This window comes from Odocoileus virginianus, chromosome 15 (genome assembly GCF_023699985.2).
Source record: "Odocoileus virginianus isolate 20LAN1187 ecotype Illinois chromosome 15, Ovbor_1.2, whole genome shotgun sequence".
Taxonomy (NCBI): Eukaryota; Metazoa; Chordata; class Mammalia; order Artiodactyla; family Cervidae; genus Odocoileus; species Odocoileus virginianus.
In genome coordinates, this window is record NC_069688.1 from 12,128,739 (window position 1) to 12,144,715 (window position 15,977).

Genomic DNA, 15,977 nt, shown 5'->3' on the forward strand with positions numbered 1-15,977 from the left:
AGAAGAAAATGGCAACCCCTCCAGTATCCTTGCCTGGAAAATCTCATGGACAGAGGAGCCTGGTGGGCTGCAGTCCATGGGGTTGCAAAGAGTAGGGAATGACTGAGTGACTAACACTTACATTTCTACTTACAGTCCATTGATCAATGTTTACCTTGAAGCCAGTATCACAGTTTTTGATGCAATTACAAATGTAAATGTTCACTTTTATTTGGGGATTGTCTATTGTTTTTATATACATCTAAAACTGATTTCTGTTTGTTGACCTTGTATCCTACACTTTGCTGAATTAATTTATCACAGCTAATAGAGTTTTGTGGGTTTTAAAGGATTTTATGGGAATAAATATAATTTTACCTCTTTCTTTCCAATTTGATTGCATGTTCTTTTTGTCTTGCCTAGTTTCTCTAGCTAGAACCTCCATGTAGTGCTGAATAGGCATCACAAAGGCACCCACACTTGTCTTTTTCCTGATTTTAAGGGGAAGGAAAGCTTTCAGTCCTTAACCATTCAGTACAGTGTTCCTTGTGGGTTTTTAATAAATACCCTTTGTCATGTTGAGTGAGTTACATTCTATTTTTAGTTTTTTCTATGTTTTCATTATGAAAAACTGCTGTATTTTGTCAAAAGCTTTTTCTTCATGATTAGAGATAATTCTGTTTTTTTTCTTTGTAATATGTAATGTTAATATTACATATTAATATGCTGTATTATATTGAATTATTTCTTATTGCAACTCTTACATTTCTGAAATAAATCCCACTTAGTTATATATAATTCTCATAATCTGGGACTGGATTCATTTTGCTAGTATTTTGTTGAGGCTTTTAAGGTCTTTCCCTTTTTAAAAGCCATTTATCTATCTGGCTATACCAGGTCTTAGCTGCAGTTTGCAGGCCCTTTTGTCTTCATTGCAGCACATGTGATCTTTAATTGCAGCATGTGAACTCTTAGTTGCAGCATGTGGAATCTAGTTCCCTGACCAGGGATTGAACCTAGGCCCCCTATATTGGAAGCATGGAGTCTTAGCAACTGGACTACAAGGAAAGACCCTAAGATCTTTCCTTTTTAAATGGAATAAAGTTATAATTACATTGTGATACAACTAATATTTGTTGAGTGACTTTGTATCAGCTAGAAAATCCTAATCCTAATTTTTGGGTAGAAAATTTGTTTCTATCTAAACTTTAAGGTAATTACCTCTGTATTGCTTTGAAATATACTATAGTTTAGAATATCTAGTCATCCACACTGAAATTTCTCCAAAATTAGTCTGAAATCTAGTCTGCCTTGCCCAAACACAGATGATTTCAGAGAAAATGAATTTAATATCAAAATGCCTTTGATATTAAAATTACAGTCTTGACAATTTAAATATCCTAGGGATTGTCAATTAAGAAATTTGAGATTTTTTGAAAGTTATCTTCATGAATTATAGTGTTATAGACTTAGGTTCTAGAATCAGACAGGCTTAGATTTAAAACAAAACCCAGTACTTGAGACTTCTTATATAAGTTATTTAACATCTCTATGCACCTATTTCCTCATTACTATTCATATTATAACAGTAGTATGTATTTAGTAGCATTCCCAAAGCATTAAATGAGAAAATGCAAGTAAGTCATTTAGAATCACGACTGGCACACACTGAACACTCAGTTAATGATGGCTTTTATGATAATTATCTTATTGGATTCCAGACAGTCAACTTCTCTTTTCTCACTTAGGTTTAAATCTATTTAGAGAGAATTGGTTAGTTACTAAATTACGTATGTTTATAAATTTCCTGTACATATATCTAAGCAAATATTAAATAATAGAAGAAAAGGAGGAGTGAGTATGGGCAAAACAATGATATAGTAAATAATGCTTTCACTTTTCCCAGAAATATGTGATGTGATACTAACTATAAAGTAAAAGTAGCTCAAAGTGTTCTTGACTGGAATTAAGAGGCATGAAGTTGCAGAGGGATAAGGGCACAGCCGAGTCAAGCAAAATGAGTGGGCTACCTTAACGTTTCCATGAAAACTTTATTGTACATTAAGTTAATGTGTTTTCATATTAATGTACCATTCTATAAGAGGTAATTTAAAGTGCTATTTAGGACCTGTGATAAATATTATTCTGTTAAAAATAATTATAAACCTTTCTTATGATATCTTCTCTCTGGGAAAATTTTACTTTCTATTTCACTGACATCAGGTTTGTCGATGTGTCTGACTGTAGCCAGTGAAATGTGAGTGGATGTGATATGAGACTTCTCAGCAAAAATTTAAGAACCAAGAGTAGATGTAACATCTCTCTTCTTTCCTCTGTTGTAAGATTTGTACTGTCTCAAATAGAGGCTGTTCCTTGAGTTCAGGTCTGAAAATGGAAACAATATGGAACAGAGCTTCAAACAACTTGGCAGTAGACAGGTTTCCTAAAAAGAAATTAGCCTTTGTTATTGAAAGTGATACAGACTTTTGGGTTAATTATTGCTATAATATAATTTTGTCTAAGGGAAAAAATGTTCTTCCAAAACAGCTTAAGTGTTATTCACAGCAAAAGGATATTTTAATAATGCAAATGCATAATTTTATAGGATTATTATAAATGTGTATGCACTTTTATGTGCTATAAGAGGGATAAGCTCAAGATGGTGGAGTGGTACTTATTCCAGGGACACAAAGATGGTTCAATATCCTCAAATCAACCAATGTATTATACTGCATTAACAAAAGAAAGGATAAAAGTCATATGATTATCTCAATAGATGCAGAAAAAACATTTCACAAAATTCAAAATCCTTCATGATAAAAACTCTCCAACAAAGTTGGTATAGAGAAAACATATCTCAACATAATGAAAGTCATTTATGGCAAATTCACAGCTAACACCACACTCAGTGGTGAAAATGTAAAACCTTTCCTCTAAATTTAAGAATAAGACAAGGATGACCACTCTCACCACTTCTATTTAGCACAGTTTTGGATGTCCGAACCATGCAATCAGTTAAAAAAGAAATATAAAAGGCATTCAAATTGGAAGAGAAGAAGTAAACTGTTCCCTATTTGCAGATGATATGATACGTTATATACAAAACCCTAAAAGTCTCCACCAGAAACTATTAGAATTAATAAATGAATTTAGTAAAGTTGCTGGGTAAAACATAAATATACAGAAATCTGTTGCTTTTCTGTACACTAATAATGAATTATCAGATAAAGCAATGAACTTCATGAAAAATCATATCAGAAAGAAAAAATACTTAGGAGTAAACTTAACCAAGGAGATGAAAGAACTATATTTTGAAAAGTATAAAACACTGATGAATGAAATTGAAGATGGTACAAAGAAATGGAAAGATATTTTGTGTTTATGGACTGGAAGACTTAATATTGCTAAAGTGACCATATTATTCAAAGCTATCTGCAGATTTACTGCAATCTCTATCAAATTATCCATAGTATTTTTCACGGACCTAGAACGAATTATGCTAAAATTCATATGAAACCATGAAAGACCCACAATAGCCAGAGCATTTTTGAGAAAAAAAGAACAAAGCTGGAAGCATCATTCTCCCTGACTTCAGTCTATACTACAAACCCATAGTAATCAAAACAGCCTGATACTGGCACAAAAACAGACACATAAATCAGTGGAATATAATAGAGACCCTAGAAATAAACCCACACACTTAGGTCAGTTAATTTAAAACAAAGGAGGAAAAAAGATACAAAGGAGAAAAAACAGTCTCTTCAATCAGTGGTACTAGGAAAACTAGACAGGTAGGTACATATAAAAGAATGAAATGTAACATTTTCATTGTACAGAAATAAACTCAAGATTATTAAAGACCTAAATGTAAGACCTGATGCCATAAAAATCCTAGAAGAGAACACAGGCAAAACACTCTTTGACATAAATGCTAGCAATAGTTTTTTGGATCTGTCTCCTAAAGCAAAAGAAACAAGAGTATACTTAAAACTCTTGCACAGCAAAGAAAACCATTGACAAAACAAGAAGCCTGAATGGGAGAAAATATTAGCAAATGATACGACTGATAAGAGGTTAATATCCAAAATACATAAACAGTTCAAACAACTCAATATAAAAAAAAAAAAAATGAAAACCCAGATGAGCAGATATTTTTCCAAGGAAGCTATACAGATGGTGAAGAGGCACATGAAAAGATGCTCAACATCACTAACCATCAGAGAAATGCAAATCAAGCCCACAGTAAGATATCACTTCACACCTGTGCAAATGGCTATCATCAAAAAGTCTATGAATAACAAATGGCTAGACTGTGCTTAGTGAAATATGTCAGAGAATGATACTGTATGTTATCACTCATATGTAGAATCTAAAAAATAGACAAATGAATTTAACAAAACAGAAACAGATTCACAACTATGGAAATGGGTGGTAGGAAGAAATATTTAGTTATTACTCTATCAGAACCACTATATATGATATAAATTGTAACAAATTGTTTCTCACAGACTGGATGATTCAAACAGAAAATCATGTGAGAAATCAGCCTGAAAGTACTAGAGGGAGAATGGGTCAGAGGGGATGGGGAAGGAGAAAGAGAAAGTAAAGAGAATGAGAGAGAAAGAGAGAGAAAGACTGGGGACAAGGGGAGGTTTTAGGCATCTATTAGAAAAAGCAGAAGAAAAATTCCTGGAGAATCAAGTCATTACGCCCTCCTTAGAGCAAAAGACCAGAAATAGCATTCATCTATGGAAATAAAGGTCAAAGAGTGCATATCATCTGTACCAGTTGAGCAGCTAGAGGGAATGGGGTTTGAATTTCCACATTTGGTCCAGCGGAAGGGAGTGTTTTCTCCTCTGAAACTGCTTTAACTGCATGTCTGTTGAAGCCGCACCTGCCTTTGTCTGAGTTCTGGAGAGCCCTTCTCCCTCTGCGTTTATTTACTGTCTCCTCTTCTGCCGCCCACATTGCATTTTCCTTTACTTACAGGAGTCCTAAAGACCTGAAACAGCAGCAAGCAGATTAAAAATTAATAAAAGTCTCAGAGGGAGAGTACCAAGAGGCGGCTAGTGATCGGCAATTTTTTGAGGTTCTTTAAATACCCAATTATTTTCAGGACCCCTACAGAACAGAAACTACAGGACATGGGAAATAGGTTTTCAGGCCAGAGGGAATATATTTTTAAGCAAAAATTCTTTTAACTTGGAGAAGAGAAGAATTATGTTTTATAGTATTGCTCTTCATTGCCAACCCCTCTCCCCTAAATCTCTATTTTTTTTTCTCTCTCTTTTATAGTTTCAGGTGATGCACCCAGCAGGAGTGAGGAGAATTTATCTTCAGTATAAACTTCATTATTCTACAGTGTCTCTTCATTTGCCCAGGAGGTAAGGATGCTGTGTAGGGAAGAAGAAGAAAAAAAAAAGCATAAACAAACAAAAAAGGCAGTGAATGAATTAAAATCAGGCCTGAGAATATTTGATGATATATTACATCCCAGCTCAAACAGGAAGAAAATTTAAATCTGATATGTCAAGGAATTGAGAAGCACATGTTTTTAGATTACTATGTTTCGTTGGATGAAAAACACTTTGTTAAAGAGCCTAATGAATGTACCAAGCCATAAAATGACCTCTAAATACTGTAAAAACAAATCTATAGGAAATATTTCTCTACCACTTTCATTTTGCATTTCCTAAAACCTATATTGTGGTTAGTAAAATATTTATGCATTGCACTCCAGAAACGTATTATTTATGATGCGCAATCAGAAAAGATTGCATCTGATGACCACATTTTCATTTAGCCATGGGAAGGAACAAATTGTAGTTGAATTACAAACACGGAAACCAATCAGGCAGGGTGCAAATAATTTGTTCAGCCTGAGACAGGGTTGTCAGGAAGCAGTGCTGTAATGTGATTCAGAGGAGAATCTGTGTTATCATTACCTTCCAACAGGTTGTCAGAAATCAGCAGACTGAAAGGGAGTTTTCAGCAAAGGCAGGAAAGATAAAACCAAGAAAGAAAAAAATAATTTTTTTTTAAAGAAATGTGTTGTTAATGGAATGCTGAATTATTAGCATTGCAGAAAGAAACAAATGTAAATTTTGGTACCTAGCAGAGTCAATTGACTATGACTTTTTTATACTGTGTGTGTTATTTTTCAATCAAATCTAATGTTCCTTTCCACCAGTAACTGTTAGCTTTAAAAAAGCAGAAACCTCAGGAGATCTGAATTATGTGTTCAGAATTGTCTATTAGGTCTTACTGTAAATCACTTAGCTGTCTGAAACAAGACCTTTGTATGCCATTCTCCTGCCATAAGAAAAAATTATTATGTATACATTCTTGCATGCTACAATTGTAAATTGGTTGGCGAAATTGCTTAGGAGAGCAAAACTGGAGGATAAGGGAACTTAACTGCAAAATAATATCCCACTTAACATTTACTAGCCATGTATTGAGAACTTGAGTAAGGAAAAAATTACTTGGAACTCTGATTGGTTATGACTTACATGACTCATGCTTCCTCTTTCTCTTTCTTTGGTTTTTGTTTTGTTTTGTTTTGCTTTTGTTAATTGTATTCTTTATTTTTGGTTCACCACAGTATACTTCTCACCAGACAAAAACAAACCTCACTTATTAGTTGAAAAGAGGTTACCCATAGGCGATAATATGTCAGTCTATTGCTCAAAAAGGCCTCCCTGATAGCTCAGTTGGTAAAGAATCTGCCTGCAATGCAGGAGAACCAGATTCAATTCCAAGGTTGGAAAGATTCACTGGAAAAGGGATAAGCTACCCACTCTAGTATTCTTGGGCTTCCCCTGTGGCTCAGCTAGTAAAGAATCTGCCTGCAATGTGGGAGACCTGGGTTTGATCCCTTGGTTGGGAAGATCCCATAGAGAAGGGAAAGGCTACCCACTCCAGTATTCTGGCCTGGAGAATTCCATGGGCTGTATTGTCCATGAGGTTGCAAAGAGTCGGACACGACTGAGCCTCTTTCACTTTTACTTCCATTGCTCAAAAAATGTCAGTGGTTCCCTGTTGCCTAAAATGTCAAAAAAATGTTTTCAGTGTAGCATTCAAGGACCTTCATAGTCTGTCCCCAAACTGCATGATAGAAAACATAGATAGTCTTGGAGGTCTGAATGTCAAGTCCTCACTACTGGGCAATTGGATCAGATTTGGCAATATACTTTGTCTGCATCTTGGGACCAGCACAGAGTTTCTGTGAAGGATATGGCACAATCTACTCAGGTTTATTCTGACTGTGACATTAGCGCCAAAGCGATAGCCTGAATGTCTAGCTTCTGTCATTCTTATGATTGATCCTTCTTCTCTTTGTGTGTTTCCAGGTTATCAGGGAGGTCTGATTTTCTTTTCTCAGTGTTCCAATCTTCTAGCTGCTTCTCAGCATACAACAAAAACTTCTGGATTCTTATTGCTAAATCTTGCTCATTTTGTTCTAAGTTCACAAACTGTTATTTTCTCTTGTAGCATGTCTTTTCCAATATGCTAGAGTTAGACAGGAAGAAAGGCCACACTCATGGCACAGGGCCATTCCCAAATTGTAACCTAACTTCCATATTTAGACTTTGGTAGTGGCATTTTAAAATCAGTAGGTGTCTAAGGTATGCCACTGAGGACTGTAAAAGTTTTTACCATAAAAAGCTTTTAGAAGAGTAAGTGCTCAATGGTCTTTAATAAGTGCTTTCTATTATCATTGATGTTGACTTAAGAGCTCTAGACTCAGGCAATACTTTATCAAGGATAACCTTAAGCTGATGGACAGAGAAGGAAAAGTCCAAAGCATCAATAATTACCATACCTGGAGAAGAAAAATTCTAATTTGGGATAACTCACCTGCCATCCTCACAAATATTGACTCTTTGAAAAACAGGGTCAGTGGAGACTGAGGAATGAATGCATTTTTCTCCGTCCAGAAATATTTCCATGTCACTTGTCTCCAGAGAACCAGAATACTAAGAGAGAGAGAGAGAGATTAGACAAAACATCAGAAACTTGTGACTTAAGACTCTAGGGGAGAAAACATTTCAGAATATCCAGAAATCAATGATGAAAGAACATTACTGTGAAGCTCCTCTGGGATGAAGAGGAAGCCTTCAGAAGGTACTTGATGTGTTTCCCTTTATAAGAAAAGGGTAGAAGGGAAAAGGAGGTAACACTTTGATCAGCTGGAAAAAAAATAATTTAGCAGTCATTATACCATGCAAACACACCTAGCCTCTTCAATATAAATGCATTACTAAGTGTCCATCAATGCTGATAAATTTAAATAAGACTAACCATGGTGATAAAAGGAGAGATGTGTAAGTATGGGGAAGTCTGTGTATTACCTATCTCCTATATTTAAGCAGTTTACCCAACATCTATAGATGTTTCAACATGGAAAAATAATATTTTCAGGCTTCTTAGACATATTGATTGGTTATTTATTTTTTTAATTTTACTTTTTAAGTTATGAAAGTATGATAACACATTTCCAGGAGACTTGGAAAATACAGAACAAGGTCACATATAGTTTCACTATATATTAATTATTTTTTAAGTAGATAAATTAAGACTTTTTAATTGGAGTTTCAACATCAAACTCTCAAATATTAGTAGAATGAAAATACAGAGAAGTAGGATTTAGTAGACCTGAAAATCACTGTGAACCAATTCAGCATAATCAAGATTTACAATTTTCACACAGCAGTAGGATACAAATTCTATTCAAGTTCCCATAGACTATAAACTAGGAGACACTGAAGCATATCCAAAGACATAAAACAAACTGCAAAATTTTCGTAGTCTAAAGGTATTGAAATCATATCGAATCTGTTGATTGGTTATTTCAATCAAATTGTTATTGTCACAGATTTTTCCCTAAAGAACTGCCTGAAATTCTCCTATTTCCTTTCTTTCTGTATCTTTCTTTCTGTTCCCTCTGTCATTTTGTCATGCATTTAAGCAAACTCAAAACATTTATCCTTATTTAAGGCAGCATTCTACATGTGTGAGGCATGCAGTTCTTCACCTGAGACACCACTTTAAGGAAGAATCATGGCTGCCAAAGTTACAGGTAGTTCAGTTCTTCAAGAACTGATTCGTAGTGATACTGGGAGGTCTCTTTAATCCCAGACTTTATGAAACAACCAAAAGATTTCTTGGAAATGGCTGAAGCCTTACACACTTATCCACTTTACACCAAATGCTTTCTATGTGCCCTGGAAGACAGTTAAACTCCAGTAATGTAAGAAGATGATAATGCATCTTTCCTGTCTTCTAAAGGGTCGCAGTTTGGTTGCACAGTTAGTGAAGTAAAGCTGAGACATGAACCTAGGATTTCTGAGGATAAATTTAGGGCTGTTTAGAATGAAAATAATTTCAATGAAATATTTGTCTTAGGGAAATTTGGGGGAGCCCCCAGAACATCCATTCTGAGCTCATATCAACATCAGGGCATCATCAGAGGGTTTGGAATGATTCTTCTTGACCAGATCGCATAGATGGCATGCTTTGATAGATGCAAGAATTCAGGTAGCCTGTGTAACCCAACTACTTTGCGGCTAGTGCTACACAGAGTCACAGAAAAAAAAAGTCCAGCAACTAAGAATAATTCAAAAGCAATATTTAGTGAAGTATGTCTCAAAAAAGGCAGTAGAAGCAGAAGTTTTAAAGGGGTAAATGCATTCTTTGAAGCCAGCAAATCTCCTTTAAAGATCCCCTTCTCCCACATCAATTCCTTTCAGTTTCTCTTTCACCCCTTAGTCGTCCCAGTCTCTTGTTTCCCACACTACACACACCTCAGAAACTTCCATCCTCCTCAGGCTTGCCTGTCTGGCTCAGGTCTTTTCTTTTTTTTTCCTTTTCTTTTCTTTTGTGTTATCCTTTGTCTTTTGTCCTGATTCGTACATAAGTAAAGAAGAATCCAGAACTGACCTAACAAATGACACATTATTTGTTAATACATCTCTGAAGGGGGAGAAAGAAGATGACAAATGCTTATACTTTAATGTCATTCCTTTTATCCCCTTCACACACAGACTTTTAAAAATTGAGTTAATATTGCATCCCACACCTTCAGAAAGGTGCTAAAAGGCCCATCCTGCTTTTTTACTCACATAAGAAATTGCTGTTCTGAGTCACCTAGAAGATAGCTGTTAGGCTTGGATGTACAATAGATTCACTGGGAGCTTACTAACGTCTTCAGTAGCAGCTGGTTTTCACAGAAAATCTGAGCAAATAAGATCTCCCAGTATGGACTTCAGTAGTGTACTGGGAGGTGAACGGCATGTGAGAGAAAATTTTACTCACTTCCCTGTCTCTTAGGGACCCTTGAGCCACAAGTTAAATCTATTCTAAAGGGAAGGTGGATGGTGGACTTTTGTGATTAAAGCTTAAGAACAACCTGGACAGAATATAGATTGTTTTTATAATCATAATGCTTAAAGTGGCTGCTAACCAGCGGGGAAGGAAGATTCAACAGAGCAGTTAACAGTAACTATGAGAAGAAGACATTTCATGTTTTCACACCTTGCAGAATTGAAGTTGCCCTGTCACCAGGCGAAATATTCTTCCCATATACCATTGTGTTTGCTGTGTGTATGTGTGTGTGTGAACATTTGACAAGATAAAACCTCTCCTGTTTCTCTTCTTGAAAAGAAAAAGGCAATTTTCTTCTTTCAGCTGAATTTTACAAGAACTTTTCAAGTTTCAAAACAAGATGTCAATTTTCGAGTGGAAATGCTGTAAATTCATCTATTATTAGGGAATTGGACATCTTTACAGTGACCACTTTCCAACCAGAAACACGTTAGTGCTCTCCTTTTATCAGATCTTCATTATATCTCTACACAATTGCCTTTTAGTTACTTTCTTCACATTTGAGAATGCGTTTATTCATTCATTAAATATTGATTGAACATTTGCCACATGCTAAGCACTGTTTTAGAAACTGAAGATATGAAATTGAAGAGACTAGACATGATCCTTACCCTGATGAAGCTTAAATCCTACCGAAAGGAAACAGAGCATAAAAGGAAAGCAAAGAGAGAGTTGTTTTTGATGGTCATGCCTCGGAATTTTATATAGCTTTGTACTGAAAATTCGTATGTATATTTTGAATTATTTCCTTAGGATAGAATTTCGGAGGTTAAATTCTTGTATCTAAAATTATGAACATGGATAAAGTTTAAACACATTAGAATTCTTTATAGAAGTAACCAGTTGTAACTGGATGGCACTACAGGTCACATTTCTTCAAGCCTCAAAGAGTCTGCAGGATTTTCAGGGCAGAAAATGGGAGAAGATGTAGAAGAATGGAAGCCACATTTGAAGAAAGGTGTTGGTAATAACTGGAGGTGAGGGAATTTGATCAGAGATGTAGACCTCATGATGACATATTGTCCAAGTTCCCCACCCCTGAGATGGTCCTGCTCTGCCCTTCACATACCACACCCCTAAGAAATGCAGTTGTGTACCATGCGATTTCCACACTCAGAAGAGGTTCAGAAATATTCTCTTGCTGCCATAGCACCTGGAGGGCAACCCTGTGGCCATAGTGACTCAACTTCAAAGGGAACCCTCGGGGGCCTGTAGAGACAGAAACAAATTGAGAGGACGAAGCTTCTGAAACACTGAGCAGAAGAGTAACGCTGCGCCATTTGTTTAGTAGTGATTAAGATTTGTCCACGCTGTCCTGCACGTTCAAGAGCCCAGAGATTAAGTAATGTTAATGAACATGCTCACACAACCTGGAGTTCTGTTGGGACCACTGACTTAGCGTCTGACAACAGCTAAATCACTCCTCCTTGGAAATCAATAAATATTTCCATTCCGATGCTTGTAAAAATGCACCTGATATTTACTATGTTCTGATGTATTCACTTGATGCTACAATAAATATTTGACAGATCATTAGAACTTAGAAATACAGGGAGTACCTGGAGTTGGCCGCCACAACAAAGCCTGCTTTACCTATATTGCAACTCAGGTTTCCTGGGAAATCGACTCTGAAGCATTGATTTGTGTGCAGGAAATTCACTGGGTGGTGCTGTTAGGGTGAATACCTGTGGCCAAGCGAAGGCAAACAGGCAAGTGGAAAGAGAAGTAGCTGGAACCTTAGCTGATTCATAAGGAGGCAGTTGAGGGGTTCTGGAGCTGGGTGGCCCTGCAGAGTGTCCCACCTGCAAGGAGGGCAGTCCTTTATACTTCTGCATTGACCTGTCATTGGATGTCCACTGAGCTTGGATGAGTGGGCTCTCTTCAGCTGGTGGCAGTGCTCAGAGAGGGGTGAAGGGAGAGTTGTCAGCAGTCAACATTCCTGGCATCTGGAGGATAATTTATTTTGGTCCTGAAGGGAGGGAGGTGGTGACATATTGCAGCATCCACTACATATCTTAAAAAAGAGAAAGCTGCAAGTTTTCATTGCTTCACTCTTCCTTGCGTTTCACTCATGTCTATGAAGTTGACGCTGCTTGCTCTGTCTTCTGCAGCCTGTGCTCCTAGTCTAGCCCTCACCCTATGGAATTTAAGATCCTACTCTTTAATTAAAACAAAGAACTATGAAAGTCCATTGCAGATGTTGATGTGATTTATGCCCAAGACTTCTTCAATCTCATTTTCTGGCACCCATAATTACTATTACTACTGTGTATGTTTGACCCCAAATGTTTTCTCCTGGGTTTTACATGGGTTTTAAATGCTGTCTCTGGTCCAAAGTAATACAGTATAGAGAAAAGGTGTAAGAACCAGACCAGGGTTCCAGCCCCACCTTTATCCCTTGTAACATTGGCAATTGTAACAATTGGCTCTGTAACACTGGCAATTCATTCACCCATTCTGAATCATGGTTTTTTCCAACTGTAAGATGCCATACTAATCATGATTCTAATAGTTAGCCTAGGATTTTATGAGATGACATCTGTGACCCAGATGAAAGCTTTCTATCCCTTGAGAAGTAATGGTAAAAATTAAAAATAATATTTATAACAGAATCCAGTATTTCCAAATGCTTTCTGCATGCCTTATGCAGTACCAAGAGCTTTGTATTGGTTACCTATTTAATCATTTAATCTTCACACAGAACCCATAGGATGTGGTTATTTTATGGCTAATACCAAATCATTTAACAAATGGATAAAAAAGTATTTGAGAAGTGATAGGTTAAAAATCAATCAGAATGGATACAATTGAAACAGCTATCAGGATAGATTGTTATATTTTTATATACCCACTTTACAGATGGGGTATTGAGACGTAGAAACTTTAGTTGGCCTAAGAACTCATGGCCTGTAGGTGGCAGAGATAGGTTTAAATAGATTGACTTCCCAAACTATAAAATTAAAGGTTGCTTTTTGTTGTTGTTGTTTGTTTGATACTATCCCCAAATCTCAAGATCTAGCTAAGGTTGCTTTAAACCTTTAATTTTATTACCCCAGGAAGCCTTAAGCCTTCCTGATCTCTCAATATAGCTCTGATCCACCAGATACATCCATCAAAGTTATTTTCTTTCTAAAAACAGCCAGACCTTTCACCAAATACAACTGCCAAGGTTTATTGGACTGAAGGCTAATGTTGTAAGTCACTCTGAGCCAAAGTGATTTTTGTAATTATACAAGGTAATAGTAACTATTAAGAGTGATTTTGGTAAAAGCAAGCTAAAAATTGAGTTTATTTAAATAGTTCAATCAAGAGTGACATTTGAATCCAGATTTGGGGAGAAAGTGACCCTGAGGTCTGCAAAAGAGTGAGGGTGGCTTGAGTGACAAAGAAACCTTCAATAATAAAATGACTTGAAATACCATAACCTTGTCAATTCCATAGCACACGGGCTCTTTCACAATGGTGGAACCAGAAATTAACACAGTAGGCTGTTCCCTGAGGCAAAATAGATTGATTCAGTTTCAGAAAGCAAAACACAGAGCATCATGATGGAGACACTGGATAAACAGAGAGAAGATACACTTTTTTAATTATTGTTTAAATTGAAAGAAACACAAAAACTGGAATTCCTAGAGAAGCAGTCCCTGGAAACCACAGATGGCATCTCTGCAGCCACTCTAAGATACTTGTGCCAATTATTCTGGAGTAGAATTGTGGTGTGTGTGTGTGTGTGTGTGTGTGTGTGTGTGTATTTAGTACTATTTGTATGGTGTGTGGTATGTATGTACCTATGTGTGTATATGTATGTAGTTTGGTGGTAGTGGTGATGGAAGATGTGAAAGTAAGTTAAATAAGTAAGTTAAACTTACTTGAACACATTCATTCATATTTACAAATACATATCACAAAGTCATACGTGAAAGACTGACTCCTTGAATCCGTAAATGTTCCTGACTCCTTCTGGGGCAAATTCACTATATATGTAAACTCTCACCTTCTACTTCCCTCTGTTTCTAAATCTAAGCACTTCCTGCATTTTCTTCAACTGCTTTGACCTTGGCCACTTGTGCCTCTGACCTCTCTTGCTCAACACTTTATCTCCTGCTCATGCCTTTTCTGTCTCCTGGGAAACCTGAGTGCAAACCACAGGACAAGGAATCCCATTGACACTATAGATACAGGCTGGCTTCCATGATGCAGAGTTAAGACATACAGAGAGAGGATTGGGGGATAATGTAAACAAAAAATATTCAGCAGATCTACCACATACCAGATCTGTGATATGTACTAAAAACACACAGATGAGCAAGGCAGCCTTGTCTTCAAGGAGCTTACAGTCTAGTGAGAGAGAATTATATCATCCCGTGGAATGTGTAATGAGAGCTGTAAGAAGTGGTTGTCATGGAAACACAGAGGCACCCACTAGGCAGAACAGAGGTTAGGCATTGGCACTAAGGAACGGCGGAATGCCGTGAAATGCTACATCTGAGCCTTAGAGGAGCTCATCAGGCAAAGGGAGCTGGTGCAACAGGGATGGAGGCACAGTTTGCCCCACTGAGAGAATGAATGCTACGAGCCAAGGCCTCAGACGGTCTTTTTGGTGTTTTATCAATAAAATCACAGACCATGGGTCTTAGTCTTACAGTGGTGAGATCTGACAAACATGAAATCCATGACATCAAAGCCAATTTTAAAATAATGCAAGTTATCTGCTTATATTTCTTGAACACCATGGGGAAGCCCCATGCTAGAACTCAATAGTTTCCAGAATATTTCACAATATGTGTTTTTTTCTCTCATCTTTAAGACTCTCACACCGCAGGTTTTCCAAAACCCGTCCTAAACAAACAAAAATAAAGAAAGGAAAAATCGTCCCATCTTAATACTTAAAGTAGGATACTTTCCATTACAGATGGCCCAAACCAACTCCTCCTCCCTCAAATGAAAGGAAATTAATTAGCTCATATTCCCTGGTGGCTCAGCTGGTAAAGAATCCACCCACAATGCAGGTGAACTGGGTTCGATCCCTAGGTTGGGAAGACCCCTGGAGAAGGGAATGGCTACCCACTCCAGTATTCTGACCTGGAGAATTCCATGGACTGTATAGTCCATGGGGTTGCAAAGAGTCAGACTCGACTGAGCAATGTTCACTCTCACAACTGATATACTGGGACCCAGATGAATTAAACAGGTTGAATGCTATCCTCCTGACCTTCTCTTTGTGTTGGTTCCATTCCTAGGTGCCCTCTTACCTTAGAATGGTGAGATGGAGTGGTGGTTCTAGGCTTCAGCCCCCCAATTTGAATCTAAAAGACAGAAACCATTTTCCTTAAGCTGTTCAGAGAGCTGGGATTTCTCAACCATCTGACTCAAGTCCTGTGTTTATCTCTGAATAAGCAGATAAGCTTACTTTCCAAGTAAGGATTTCAACTCTACCTGAACCACATAAAATGGGAACCAGGGCTGATTCACCTGCAAGAAAGTTTGGACATATTTTTCTGAAGAAGTGGGAGGTGTACTATCAATTTCACCACAATAGTCAAACTCTACAGCCAGTTGTTATTTATTTTCTCCTCACTTAATTCCCAATTAACCATTATTAAATCTCAAAT

General features: G+C 36.9%; 1 long non-coding RNA gene across 1 annotated transcript; it reads right to left on the reverse strand.

The window, feature by feature from the left end:
* Positions 1-4,879: 4,879 nt before the first annotated feature.
* LOC139038381 (uncharacterized) lies at positions 4,880-14,721 on the reverse strand. Its single transcript, XR_011491349.1, has 3 exons — positions 14,636-14,721; positions 7,840-7,958; positions 4,880-5,372 (listed from the first exon to the last, which is right to left on the reverse strand). It is a non-coding gene; the product is annotated as an uncharacterized lncRNA (long non-coding RNA).
* Positions 14,722-15,977: the final 1,256 nt, after the last annotated feature.